Here is an 11479-nt window from a genome sequence, read left to right as displayed (position 1 = left end):
CTTCGTGCACCAGGGCTGATCTGAAGGGCGAACACAGGGAGAGGCTGGAGCACAGAAGCCATCTGAGCGCAGAACTAATCCACTTTCTGTCGCTATGGGTTTGCCTGTTCTGGATGTCTCCTGTTAGTGGAATTAATAAATTGTCCTTTTGTGTCTGGCTTCTTTCTCTGAGCATCATGTTTTCAAGGTTCATCCATGTTGCAGCCGATGTCAGCGCTTCACTCCTTTTCATGGCTGAGTTAATACTCCCCGCCCCCGCCCCCTTACTTTTAACTCTATAATTTATTGTGACTCCCTGCCCACACTGTACAGGGCTGATGAGAAATTCACCTCCTGTCATTCTTGGGCCATAACCTGCATTTTTAACCGACACCCAGGGGTCCTGTGCAGGAGCTGAAAGCCCAGCCCCACACGGTGCACAGTCATCCTGTGTGACCGGAACCCAGGAGGAAGGGTGAGACAGGCCTGCATGCTTAGAGGACCAGCCCTGCACTCTCATGTGAAACCAACTTGCTGGTCAGTGTCCTGTGAGAGCTGTCCTCAGGGCACCATGTGGGGAACACAGAACAGTTAAGAGCCACAGCACTGCCTTCAGTTCAGGCCCACCCACTGCAACTGTCTACTTGCAAAGTGCTGAGGCTGCAGGGGAGGGTCCTTCCTGCCTCTTCCAGCTTCTGGGGACTCCAGGCATCCGTAGACCTGTGGCTGCATCTCTCCCATCTCTGCCTTCACCTTCACGTGGCTTCTCCTCTGTGTCTGTTACCTCCCCTCATCTCATAAGGACGCAGTCACACAGGACGAGGGCCACCCCAATGCCCTTGTCTTAACTACTTACAGCACCAGGCCCTACTTCCAAATAAGGTCATGTCCTGAGGCCCTGGGGTCAGGATGTGGCTGTCTCTTTCCATGGGTGGCGCTGGGGTGGGCAGACACAATCCCCCTTCACTCTAAGGTAACAGGCTCCCATATGACAGGTGTCCTTATAGGAAGAGGATATCAGGACACAGAGACACCAGGCACATGCCCAGGACCACCCGAGGTGACCAAGACTCTCCTGGACCATATCTCACCCAGACCCTGTCCGTGGCCTCCACCTTGGCCCCATCCTTGCGGGGCCTGCACAGCCCGGTCTCAGCAAGAATCCTGCTCAGTCAGCGCAGAAATGAGGGTACCAGAACACACCACTCCACAATGTGCCTCTTTGGCATGTGGATTACTTTGAGCTAAAGGCCACCAAGAACCAGCAGATGCAGGGAAAGCTCTAGAACACGCCAAAGAGGGAGACGACAGGACAAACCAACCCTGCCAACACCTTGAACACGGAGCTTCAGCCCCCAGAACCTGGGAGACAATGAATGTCTGTTGTTTAACCACCTGGTCTGTGGTGTTTGTTACGGCAGCCCCAGGAAACACGGACACCATCCTCTATGGAGAGCGGTGAAGAGCTGGGTTTGCACCTGAGCTCCACCACCAACGAGCCACCCTTGGACCAGTCACCCCACCATCCGGGCCTCGGTTTCTCACCTGTAAAATGGGATTGGTTATAGTGCCCCATCTCACAGGGTCACAGGGTGGATTCTGTGAGCTAAAGCATGTGAGGCACTCAGAACTGAGGCGCACAATAACCACGAAGCATGCTGGCCATCACCCCAACATTCTGGACCCTCTCCTCTGGTAGGGAAGTTTTCCCTCTAGTCTAGAGGAGGTCCATCCGCCGGTACCACATCCAGCTGTTATAAACTCTTTATACAGCTGAGGGGGTTCAGAATTTGCCACCCCAAATATGTCACTTTGGCATAAGGGTTATTTGGAGTTGAGGTGATTGAGAAGCTGCAAAAAGAAAAACTCTGCCCTCCTCCATCTGCCTGATCCCTCTGCGAGGATGTCCCCCTCCCTCTCCTGTCCCAGGACGGGAAGAAACAATCTTATCATCTGAGATGGTACTGACTTCAGTCTGCATAACAAACCTCACTAAGTCAGCTCTGTCCTCTCTTATTTTCCCCCACTTACTTACCTTCCCACAACTTCCTGTCCCTTGAAATTGAAACCTGTTTTCCTTTGTCTTGTCACTTCTCCAAAAACTTATCACCCTGTGTTAACATGGCGCATAAGTCCTTAAGTCTAACTGTCTCTTTGCATCTCCACTTCTTTTCTGTGCAGGGCTCTGTACACAGACATAATAAATCTTTTGCTCCTGTTAATCTGTTGTCAGTTTAATTTGCAGGTCCCTGGGACAGAACCTAAGAGAGTGGAGGAAAAATTTTTCATCCCCTATACCGCGTCAAATACACCAACAGCCAACCCCCCCTTTGTTCTTGTTCTGCCTCAGCAGCAACAGACACCAACCCTCTCCCCACCTATGAGATACTCAACTAGCACCCATCTCCATCTTCTCTCGCAGCCTGTCCCATGGCTCCCTCAGTCACACCCTGTCTCATAAATGTCCCCTGAGGCGAGAACCCGGGACCCCAGGCCACCTGGGGGGGGTGACATTCCAGCACCAAGTGTCCAGGTGGCTGGAGCTGGACTCTGCCATGCAGCACACCCGGGGGTGATTCCATCCCAGTGCCCTCCAGCTACAATGGCCCACACATCGCCCACGCAGGTTTCTGAAATGCTGGCGGATCAGGGCAAGGGCTCAGACCCCAAAACCCCACACTCAGGGCTCTGTAGTGTGGGACGGCTGCATCATAGGGACCCCAATTAGGAGTGTGGTCAGCCTCAGTGTAGGGAGACACACCTCTGCTGTCCTTAGGAGAACAAGGGTGGGTCTGCGCCCCTCCCAACCACGCACCCCAGTGGGCCCCCTTCACAGCCAACTGGAGTACTGGCTGGAATCCAAGCCCTTGTGGATCCTATCCAAGTTGGGCCAGGTCGCAATGATCCCAGACCGAGGGGCTCAGGTGACTCCTGGGACTTCCCCAGTTTGCTTTTAAGGGAGAACCACTGAGTTTCAAATGAAAGGAACCAGGACTCACCAACCCAAATGTGCATGTTTGGCATAAGGATTATTCTGAATAGAAGGCCACTGAGAACCAGCAGACTCAGGAAACGCTCTGAGAACAGGGCACAAGCATTCCTTCCATAAAGGAAATTCACATTTATAAAGGAAATGCCCACTGTAGGGACCTCCTCTTCTCCCACACCTGGAAGAGGAGGCTGCGCAACAACTCTCACCAGCAAAAAAAAAAAAAAAGGCACCGACTTGAATCTGCATCACAAGCCCCACTAACCCTCTTGTTCACCGGGCTTTCCGGACTGACTTCCCACGGCTTATCCCCGCCCCACCAACCCCTTCCCTCTGTCCAGCCCAGGACGGTATTTCAGCCCCCAATTCTCACTGCCTCTTTGAGGAATACTGCCTTATAAACTCCCACACATTCCATCTTTTTTCCCCTCTTGTTAGTCTGCCTTTTCTCAGTTTAACATCTGGGTTCCAGGCACTGAACCTGGAAGGGGAGTGGGCGCTGGAGCGGGCTGCCATCCATCGTGAAAGCCATCTTGGAAACTTCAGAAATGGCGTGAGCCACTGTTAACCACAGCCAGCGTTAGCAGTTAACTTACGGCCTTACACTGAAAACTATATTCAGAATAAAGGCAGCGAATTCTCAAAACTCACTACCATTACTGTAGACCTCACTGGTTATCGTACTGCATTTACTACCATCTCTGCTCACTCTTACCCTCTCCCACCCAGAGTGTGTGCGGTGGAAACTCTCTCTGGGGTTCTTCCCGGCTGCGCGTTCACGAACATCACATCGGAAACTCAAAACTGGCCACCGTGGGAATATCTACACCACAGAAACGGCAGATGCCACCACCCAGCCTTGGGTGATTGTTTTGTTGATGGTCTAGACTTAGAAAGTGATGGGAGAAGTGTGACTCCCGCAGACCGGATGTGCAGGGGTGTGTCTGTGGTGTTGCATTGCAAAGACCGAGAGAACACTCTTCTGCATCCGAAACCCAGGACGCGATTCAGCAGAGGCTGCTGACGTCATGGAGGAAGGAGTGAGGTTCTACACACGTGGACTTCGTAGTCTTACTCCTTAATTACAAGAAAATTCCAAGCAATACCAGAACTGCTCTCGTGTGTCGACTAGGGGAGCACGGGTGGTGGGGGAACAGGAGCCAGGCAAAAATCCACAAAAGCATCCCGTGAAGCCCTGGTCTCTCTGGAATTTACACCAAAGTCCTGTCCACTAGTATTTTTTGTTAATTGTTTGCTACATCCTGGGTATCAATTTAGCTAATAAACGTATGGGCCCATATATGCACCTTTTGGGGGAGCCCTTGAGAATCAGGCTTGTGTGCTGTTATCACATGATATCAGCACAGCATCATCTTTGTTATCTGTGTACCACTGTCCTTCACATCATCTTAGATCATAAACTGTGCAGGCATGCTGGCTCTTCTTTCCCTGGAGAGCAGGGTCCTGACCATTGGCCAGTACATCCTTGCGTATGACCCTGTCACCACCCCCTGGCAGAACTCAGACCCTGAAACATTGGCTGGACTCACACCCAAAACCTAGGTGTCCAGGGGTATGGATTTTCCAGATTTTCACCTCAATTCCACAACTTGCCAAACTGGAATAAACACGGCCACTTTGCACATTCAGATGTCAGCAAGAGCAGTGGGCAGAGCTCCTACGAGACGGAAGAGGAGGAAAACATTGTGTCCGACCAGCAGGTCCGTGATTATGGCCGTGGTGAAGCCAGACACCCTCACTTGAGAACCAGACAAGGATGCTGTTGCTTCAGGATGTCTGCGTCTGGGCACTGTCACCACAGGAGAAAGGGTCACCCCAGCAGACCTCAGCCTCACTCATGCCTGAGTGAAGAAAAGAATGAAGGAAGGAAGGAACTGGTGGTAACCCAGCAGGGCGTTCACAGGGACCCCAGCCCCTCCCCGAGAGAAATTCCAGAGTCACTCCCAACAGGACCTCACCCGACACCTGCATTGCAGGCCCTCACACACGCTCCTTGACCCCAAACATGAATATGTTGAGTAAACGAACAAATGTCACTCCCAGGTACAGTCACAAGAACCCCCACCTTTTAAGATGACCCCTGTACCACAGAAGCACACAGACATTTCTATTTATAGGATACAGTGTTGCTCCAGGAAAATCCATCAAAAACGTGCCCTTGAAAACGGAAAGATCACCCCTTCCCTGTACCTACCTCGTACCTCCCCTAGGCCCGCCCACCTGCTCCGCATCCTCAGGTACACACACCTGATGATGTGCCTGTGACTAATATTAGTGGCAGCTGTTCCAGAAGCAGGGACGGTGGTGGTAATTGTTCCACTACAGTACTCGCACAGTGCTTTGCAATTTTAATCCTCAACCGAGTGAAATAATTCCTGGGGCCTCATCTACATTGAGACAGAACAAAAAACAACCAGCCACAGTGCAGATGAACTTGCAAAGAAGGCTGAGGAACTCGGTTCCTACACAGCCCACCCGGGACGCACAGTAGGCAGTGTACAGCAAATCCAAATCCAAACCAGGGGGCTTAATTTCCCTGGAGAATAAAGGAAGACGCCCTTCTTCTGCTTTTGTAGGACATTCACTTTAGAAAGTGTGGGAATTCCTTCTCTCTTTGAGGCGTGTGCACATCTTTTAAAGGCAGAACACACCTCTGACACTACCACAGCTCAGAATGTTTCCTGCAGACGTGGGCGTGTGTCTGAAATGTGATGGAGGAGGAAACCCCGTCTCCCTGCTCCTGGGAGGAGAGGCCCGAGTCCAGTGGGGCCTGGCTCCAAACACAAAACCGCCTCCATTATCAAGACAACAGTGATTGTTTATCTGGGACAGCTGCACGAAGGGTGAGACTCTTCTGCCTCCGCAGCCTCTCAGTGGGTCTGCCCCGACGCCACCTGTGATGCACATCACACTATGGTTGCATGCTGGGTCCAGAGCAAATGGTTTGTGGAATGTCCCCTCCCTCCTGTCACAGCTCAGGTCTGAGTGTCCCTCCACCTGTCACAGCCCAGGGTCTGAGTGTCCCCTCCCGTCACAGCCCAGGGTCTGAATGTCCCCTTCCTCCTGTCACAACCCAGGGTCTGGATGTCCCCTTCCTCCTGTCACAGCCCATTGCCTTTCGACAATGTTGAAGGTGACCTAAAGGTCCAGAAATCCCCTCACCCTCTGTGTCTGGGAAATGGCTTCCTGAAAAGACCCCTCCCCACAAAGACTCTGCTGAGACTCAGGAGCCCCCCTTTCCTGACCAGGCCACACAGACCCAGTCCCTCCCCGGGCTCATCAGCCAGGAGCTGACCCGCTCCTTCCCAGGATCTGTGAGAACAAGATCTCACAGATCTTGGTGACCCACGCGTCCCCCTCCTCCCTGGCCCAAACTGCAGCCGCCGGGTCAGAAGCCCTGCTCAGGGCACCTCCTGAGTCGGGGCCCTTGATCCACGTGCCGTCAGGCCACCTTTTGTGCCAACCCCTCGCCTGGGCCTTTATACTTGTGTTTATTTACTCCTCTCCACGGAGAAACCGCCTTTGCCCCAACTCTCCAGATGCTTCCAGACCTTGTCAGGAATTCTCTCTGTAGTCATAGTCCCCCCTCTACAGCAATAGTCCTCCCCTATTGTTATATCCCCCCTCTACAATAACAGTGCTCCTCTATTGTTATAGACTCCACTCTCTAGTAACAGTCCCCCCTCTAGTTACAATGCTGCTCTATTATCATAGTCCCCCCTCTACAGTGATAGACCTCCCTCTATTTTAACAGTCTCGCCTGTACTATAATAGCTCCCTCTCAACAGCAACAGTCGTCCTCTATTGTAATAGTCCCCCCTCTATGGTAAGAGTTCCCTCTCTACAGAAATAGTGCTGCCTCTATTGTAATAGGCCCTCTCTACAATGATCCCCCTCTGTTGTAATAGTCCCTCCCCCTACTACCACACTCTCATCCCCTTGTTATAGTCCCCCTTCCTCCTCGCAATAATTCTTTTGAAATGAAAGTCTCCTTTCTAACCCAGACTTGATTTTATTTTATAGGCCTAAAGGACTGCAAGGATGACATAAAGCAAAACACTTATTGCAGGCCCCAGGCATGGGTGGTGCAGAGGCGCCTGTGGATGTATGTCCCCCATAATGTAGGGCACCTGTTAGTGTGTCTGTGTCACCACTGTGGGGACACCTGTAGGTGTGTGTCTGCATCCCCATCACAGAGGAGACCTCTCCCCAAACACAAGTCACACGACACTCAGGGTGGCTTACCAACTCCTGTCCTCATGTCCCCATAATTCAGGTCACTTGAGCACTGAGTGTCATGTTCCTTCCTGTCCCACATCCCCCAGTTTCATCAGAATCTGGGTCACTTTGTAACAAGTCCCTCATCCTCCCATTTGCCCCCGCCTGAGAAGGTCATGGGTTTGTCCACGGTGGGAAGAAAATCGTCCCATCCCCGTGGACACCAATCCTGCACCTGCCAGGCACTCACCTCCTCCCAGGTGCACAAGTGTGAGTTACCCACCCTCTCCCTCGACCGCAGACCCCAGCTCTCTGGTTTCCAAGTACAGATTCAGGTGTGCTCAGCAGCAGCGCAATCCAGAACCGGCCAGGCGATCCCCACTCCCCAGGTGCAGCCCCAACCTCGAGCCCTGGGACAGCACCCCTGGGAGTAGGCCAGGTGCCCCCCGCACACCCCGATGCCTTCCCCACCCAGCACTTCCTCAGCTGGATCCACTCCACCCTTTGCCTCCTCAGTCAACACGGGACTCAGGTGGGCACAAGGAGACACTTTCACAAAATGCAGCGGGTGCGAGATGAGCTAAGGGCCCAGTCCCGCTGACCCTCCTGGATGGCCAGGTGAGACATCTGAGCCGCCAACCTGTGACCATGGCAGGAAGGCTCCTTCTGTGACCACGCTTACCTGCAGGTGGTGGCTGGCACAGAGTAGACACTCAGGAAATAGCTCTCAGGTAAAGGAACGGATGGGCGTGCTCACTGATGGCAAACCCACTGGAGTTCCCATCGTCCTCCTCACCTGGGCCCCCGGACGCTCAGCGGGCTCCCCAAATGCTCACCAGGCCCCCCGGAATGCTCAGCGGGCCCCCCAAATGCTCACCAGTCCCCCCGGAATGCTCAGCGGGCTCCCCAAGTGCTCGCCAGGCCCCCCCAAATGCTCACCAGCCCCCTGAATGAATGCTCACCAGGCTCCCCAAGTGCTCAGTGGGCTCCCCAAATGCTCACTAGGACCCCGGAATGCTCAGCGGGCCCCCCAAATGCTCACCAGTCCCCCCGGAATGCTCAGCGGGCTCCCCAAGTGCTCGCCAGGCCCCCCCAAATGCTCACCAGCCCCCTGAATGAATGCTCACCAGGCTCCCCAAGTGCTCAGTGGGCTCCCCAAATGCTCACTAGGACCCCGGAATGCTCAGCGGGCTCTCCAAATGCTCGCCAGGCCCCCCAAATGCTCACCAGGCCCCTGAATGCTCACCAGGCCCCTGAATGCTCAGTGGGCTCCCCAATCTCCAGGCCCCCAGAATACTCTGCGGGCCCTCGAACACTCAGCAGTCTCCCCGAATGGTCACCAGGCCTCCTGCACACTCACTGGGCCCCCCAAATGTTCACCAGTCTCCCCAAACACTCAGCGAGCTCCCAAGATGCTCACTGGGCCAATCAAGTACTCATCAGACCCCCTGAACGTTCAGCGGGCTCCCCAGATGCTCACCCACACCCACCTGCCCAGATTGGATGGCCCTGTCCCCGCAGCATAAGGACAGGAAAGGAGGCCTCAGACAACAAGTTCCTGCCTGACCCAGACCTGTCCTACCAACTAGGTTAGCGGCCCAGCAGACAGCGGGCTTGTCAACGCCCCCTGTGAGCCACTATCCAGGGGCTCCTGCCGGCTCAGTGGCTCTGACCCAGCGGGTCTCCTATCCTCTACGCTGGGAACACCGGAGCCTGCGAGCGGACGCTTCCCCCCGGCCCCCACCCCCCACGCCGCCCTCCATGCTCTCCTGCTGCCCCTCCAGCCCCTGGGTCCCAGGAAGGAAGGAGGAGTCTGGACCCGAGGGGAGCGCGGACCACCCTTCACCACCGCCCCATCTCGAGCCTCTGAACTGAGACAGGCAGGCGGTACTCACCACGACAGCTGACTTCGGAGAGTTTCCGGCTGCAGCTCCGCCCGTCTGCCAGTCCCCCGGCACTTGCCGAACCACTCCTGCGCCGTGATTGGATGTGAAACTCCCACTCCTGCGAGGGTGTGGGAGGAGCCACCTCCCAGAGCTGACCTGCCCCAAGCGCAACACAGGGAGCAAATCCCCAACTCAAGAAGGGACGTCATTGTGGGGACAGCACTGCCCAGCTGGAGGGTCCACAGATCCTCTCCGCAGGGACCAGGAGCTGAGAAGTGGAGAAAGGGAGCCACTACTCCCTCCAAAGACTTAAATGTGTTCTCTATTTTAACACAAAACTTCGCATTACAACACCCTCGTCAAATCAAAGAGTCAAAATAAAATTGGAAAGGGCAGATTACACCTGAATTGATGCAGCCTTCCTAACAGCCAAAGAAGATGCTATCGACGGTGCCGCTGTTGTCTATGAAGAAAACAAAAGGAGGCTCACCAGCCTCCCTATCGTCACTGTGTACTCTGAACATTCCAGGTCTCCTCACTGTTTACACAGTTTGAGATAAAAAGACAAAGCACCTCAGCCTCCTGAAAGATAAGCCATTGTTGCATTTCACCAAAGCCAGATCTTTCTAAAGATATCCATAGCATGTTGGAGGTAGAGAGGATATTACACTCATCAAATTCAGTATCCTCCAGGTGGTCTATGTGATGCTAACAGCTTTCTCAGAAGAGAGGGTCTGTAGTCAACACTATCTATGGCTCGTTGTTGTTTTTCTGACCCCACAGACTTCTCAGAGCCTCGTGGTTGCTAAAATGCAGTTTTATACATTTTACAATATTAATAGAATGCATATCACAATATATAATAAATACTATAGATAAACTTTAATATTTATCATGTTAAAATTCTTATGTCATGTACATAATATACTATGATATATCTCTTAGATATTATCTATATAAACTTTAATATTATACTTTGGGGGGGAGTTGGTTTGTTTTTTTTGCCACCAATCGTGGCTTGTGGGATTTAGTTCCCTGACCAGAGACTGAACCCGGGCCCTTGGCAGTGAGAGCAGAGTCCTAACCACTGGACGTCCAGGGAATTCTAATATTATAGCTTGAAAACCCCATGGAGTAAGCAGGTTTTTTTTTTTTTAACAACTTTCCTGACCCCAGAAGCGCTGTTACAAAGACGGTTTTTAGAGCACCCTGAGTAATACAGATGTAGTCCAATTGCCTTGTTTAACAGCTTAAGAAACAGAGACACAAGATTGATGCCAATTTCCCAGGGGCAGTGCCAAGATCAGGACACAAATATCCTAATTCCCAGTGTCCTTTCTTCTCTGCCACTGAACTTCTTCCTAATGAATACTGGTCTCTGGACTTGGACAAAAGGCCTGTGCAGGTATCTATTCAAGAAATCTGATCCCTCAAGTTAGAATGTAACGTCTGACATAAATGATGTATTTAATCCCCATAAACTATGCACTAAACATTATGTAAAGTTTTGGATTTGGGTTATAATTGGGGTATTCATATATCCCAATTCATACGTCACGTGTTCGGGTTTGCAGCAGGATCCCATCTTGGTCAGGTGCCAGGCATTACCTCACCTGTGATTTACGGCACTTCCCCAAGGCTTCTTTTACGTCAATTACCCAACGTTTATGGCCGGTGACCCTGCTTTACGGCACAACCCCCAGGCTTTGTTTACATCAATTTCCCGGGTTTTGCGTCATCCGACCCTGGTTTACATCACCTGGCGCTGCTTTACAGCACCTGACCGTGCTTTACGGCACAATCACAGGCTTTGTTTATATCAATTTCCCAGGCTTCATTGTCACCTAACCCCGATTTATGCCACGCCTGCCCCTCAATCCTGCAAAAGCTGGAGGAGTTCAAAAACTGGAACTTCCTGTTGATTCCAGGGCCTAACATAGCTTTTGGCATAGAGGCTATCAGTGATTGTTCAACAGACGGATAAGTGAGAACCTTCTGCTGAGGGGAGGAGTGTGGGGATGTAGGACCCTATGGGGCCTTTCTGAGACAGGCCTTCCCCCGTATCCTCTGCTTTAGCTCCTCTCTGAAGTCCTTAGATGATAGTATTTAATGCACATTTCCTGAGTTGTTTTGCAGATCTGAACCCCCCCCGGCCCCGCCCACCACCACCAGGTGGAAGAACTACTTGACCATGAGCACATAGGCCCAGGCCTCCGGGAACCTAAGGCTTGATAATGTTAACCCCTGTGACACCACCCTGCTACCTCACCATCAGCCAGAGAACTGTGCACAAGCTGATCACATACCATTTGATCCACCCCTCCCTCACCTGGCTTTTAAAAATGCTTTGCTGAGGGCTTCCCTGGTGGCGCAGTGGTTGAGAGTC

Source organism: Stenella coeruleoalba, assembly GCF_951394435.1.
Source record: "Stenella coeruleoalba genome assembly, chromosome: 20".
Lineage (NCBI taxonomy): Eukaryota > Metazoa > Chordata > Mammalia > Artiodactyla > Delphinidae > Stenella > Stenella coeruleoalba.
Note: the sequence above shows the minus strand (reverse complement) of the source record.